Consider the following 3,831-nt stretch of genomic DNA (forward strand, 5'->3'; position numbering starts at 1 on the left):
TCCTAAATATTGAGCAACTTGCTCTCCAGTCACATCTTCATCCTCTTTAGAGGATGAATAATCTTCAGAGCTCATGAATGGCAGAAGGAGATTTAATGGAATCTCTATGGTCTCTATTTGAGCCTCAGATTCCTCTGGATCCTTAATAGGAAACTCCTTCTTGCTTGAGGGACGTCCCAGGAGGTCTTTCTCACTAGGATTTTCGTCCTCTTCCTCCCTTGTGCATTCGGCCACTTTGACTATGTCAATGGCTTTGCACTCTCCTTTTGGATTCTCTTCTGTATTGCTTGGAAGAATACTGGGAGGAGTTTCAATGACTTTCTTACTCAGCTGGCACACTTGTGCCTCCAAATTTCTAATGGAGGATCTTGTTTCATTCATGAAACTGAAAGTGGCCTTTGACAGATCAGAGACTACATTGGCTAAATTAGAAGTGTTTTGTTCAGAATTCTTTGTCTGTTGCTGAGAAGATGATGGATATGGCTTGCTATTGCCCAGCCTGTTGCGTCCACCATTGTTAAAACCTTGTTGAGGTTTTTGTTGATCCTTCCATGAGAAATTTGGATGATTTCTCCATGATGAGTTATAGGTGTTTCCATAAGGTTCACCCATGTAATTAACCTCTGCCATGGCAGGGTTCTTAGGATCATAAGCTTCTTCAGAAACTGCCTCTCTAGTACTGTTGGATGCATGTTGCAATCCATTCAGATTTTGAGAGATCATGTTGACTTGTTGAGTCAACACTTTGTTCTGAGCCAATATGGCATTCAGAGTGTCAATTTCAAGAACTCCTTTCTTCTGAGGTATCCCATTGTTCACGGAATTCCTCTCAGAGGTGTACATGAACTGGTTATTTGCAACCATGTCAATGAGCTCTTGAGCCTCTTCAGGTGTTTTTTTCAGGTGAATAGATCCACCTGCAGAATGATCCAATGACATTTTCGAAAATTCAGAGAGACCATAATAGAATATATCTAATATGGTCCATTCTGAAAACATGTCAGATGGACATCTCTTGGTCAACTGCTTGTATCTTTCCCAAGCTTCATAGAGGGATTCACCATCTTTTTGTTTGAAGGTTTGAACATCCACTCTCAGCTTGCTCAGCTTTTGAGGAGGAAAGAATTTATCCAAGAAGGCAGTGCCAGCTTATCCCAGGAGTCCAGGCTATCCTTAGGTTGTGAATCCAACCAGATTCTAGCTCTGTCTCTTACAGCAAAAGGGAAAAGCATGAGTCTGTAGACTTCAGGATCAACTCCATTCGTGTTTACAGTCTCACAGATCTGCAATAACTCAGTTAAGAACTGATAAGGATCTTCAGATGGAAGTCCATAAAACTTGCAGTTTTGTTGCATTAATGCAACTAGCTGAGGTTTCAGCTCAAAGTTGTTGGCTCCAATGGCAGGAATGGAGATGCTTCTTCCATCAAACTTGGACGTTGGCTTTGTGAAGTCACCAAGCATTCTCCTTGCATTATTATTATTATTTTCGGCTGCCATCTCCTTCTCTTGTTCGAAAATTTCTAAAAGGTTGCTTCTGGATTGTTGTAATTTAGCTTCTCTTAATTTTCTCTTCAGAGTCCTTTCAGGTTCTGGATCAATTTCAACAAGAGTGCCTTTTTCCCTGTTCCTGCTCATATGAAGGAGAAGAGAACAAGAAAAGAAAGAGGAATCCTCTATGTCACAGTATAGAGATTCCCTTATGTTAGTAGAAGAAGAAAGGGGTTAGAAGAATGGAGATGGGGATTCGGATTTTTGGATGAAGAGAGGTGAAGAGAAGTGTTAGTAATTAAATAATTAAATAGAAGAAGAAAAGAGAAGGAGAATTTCAAAAATAATTTTTGAAAAAGAGGTTAGTAATTTTCGAAAATCAAAGACAAAATATAATTAAAATTAAAATTTAAAACAAAAAGAATTTTTGAAAAGGAGAGGGAGAATTTTCGAAAATTAGAGAGGGAAAAGTGGTTAGGTGGTTTTGAAAAAGATAAGAAACAAACAACAAGTTAGTTAGTTGATTGAAAAAGATTTGAAATCAAATTTTGAAAAAGATAAGAAGATAGGAAGTTAGATAAGATATTTTGAATTCAAATTTTGAAAAAGATAAAATTTTTGAAAAAGATAAGATAAAGATAAAATAAAAGTTTTAAGAAAAAGATATTTTGAAAAAGATTTAATTTTTAAAAAGACTTAACTAACAAGAAACTACAAGATAAGATTCTAGAACTTTAAAGATTGAACCTTTCTTAACAAGAAAGTAACAAACTTCAAATTTTTGAATCAATCACATTAATTGTTAGCTAATTTTTGAAAATATGATATAAAGATAAGAAAAAGATTTTTGAAAAATAATTTTTAAAATTTTCAAAAATAATAAAAAAAATGAAAAAGGTATAATTTTTGAAAAAGATTTTGAAAAGATAAGATTTTTAAAATTGAAATTTTGACTTGACTTGTAAGAAACAACTAATTTTGAAAATTTTTGACCAAGTCAATCCCAAAATTTCGAAATTTTGGAGGGAAATAAGGAAAAGATATCTTTTTGATTTTTGAATTTTTAATTATGAGAGAGAAAAACAACAAAAATACTCAATGCATGAAATTTTTAGATCAAAACAATGAATGCATGCAAGAATGCTATGAATGTCAAGATGAACACCAAGAACACTTTGAAGATCATGATGAACATCAAGAACATAATTTTGAAAAATTTTTGATGCAAAGAAAACATGCAAGACACCAAACTTAGAAATCTTTAATGCATGGAAAATATGAATGCACAAGTGCACAAGAAAAACAACAAACAACACATAACAAGAAATCATCAAGATCAAACAAGAGGACTTATCAAGAACAACTTGAAGATCATGAAGAACACTATGAATGCATGGATTTTTTTTTTTGAAAATTGCAAGAAAAGATTTTTAAAGCATGCAATTGACACCAAACTTAAAAATTAACACAAGATTCAAACAAGAAACACAAAATATTTTTGATTTTTATGATTTTCTAATTTTTTTGTATTTTTATTAATTTTTTTCGAAAATAAAGTTTAGAAAAACGAAAAATAAAAGAAAAATTTTGAAAAAAAAGATTTTTGCAAAGAAAATTACCTAATCTGAGCAACAAGATGAACCGTCAGTTGTCCATACTCGAACAATCCCCGGCAACGGCGCCAAAAACTTGGTGGACGAAATTGTGATCAATAATATTGGCTCTTTGGTATGTACACAAAAACTATTGTGTCTCTTGTTTAATTCACAACTCTGTTCAACTAACCAGCAAGTGTACTGGGTCGTCCAAGTAATAAACCTTACGTGAGTAAGGGTCGATCCCACAGAGATTGTTGGTATGAAGCAAGCTATGGTCACCTTGTAAATCTCAGTTAGGCAGATTAAAAAGTCATGGGTTTCGAAAATTAATAATAAGAAAATAGATGAAATAATAAAAAGGGATAAAATACTTATGCAGATTCATTGGTAGGAATTTCAGTTAAGTATATGAAGATGCTGTAAGGCTCATGGACGCCTGCCTTCCCACTACTTTAACTCAATCCTTCTTACTCCTTTCCATGGCAAGCTGTGTATAGGGGTTCACCATCAGCGGTGGCTACTTTCAATCCTCTCGGGAAAATGGTCCTCTGCGGCTGTCACTCGCATGGCTAATCGTCTGGAGGCATCACCCATGGTTGATGGCTACATCCCATCCTCGCAGTGAAAACTACGCTCACGCACTCTGTCACAGCACGGCTAATCACTGGTTGGTTCCTGCTCCTACTGGAATAGAATCCCTTGATTCTTTTGCGTTTGTCACTAACGCCCAGCACTTGCAAGTC

At 35.0% G+C, this 3,831-nt stretch overlaps 1 non-coding gene across 1 annotated transcript; it reads left to right on the top strand.

Annotated features, from left to right (window-relative positions):
• Window positions 1–997: 997 nt before the first annotated feature.
• On the top strand, window positions 998–1,101 carry LOC130950904 (small nucleolar RNA R71). The gene has a single exon (XR_009073766.1). It is a non-coding gene; the product is annotated as a small nucleolar RNA R71 (small nucleolar RNA).
• The last annotated feature ends 2,730 nt before the right edge of the window (window positions 1,102–3,831 follow it).

The sequence above is a fragment of the Arachis stenosperma genome, chromosome 1 (assembly GCF_014773155.1).
Source record: "Arachis stenosperma cultivar V10309 chromosome 1, arast.V10309.gnm1.PFL2, whole genome shotgun sequence".
Classification (NCBI taxonomy): Eukaryota; Viridiplantae; Streptophyta; class Magnoliopsida; order Fabales; family Fabaceae; genus Arachis; species Arachis stenosperma.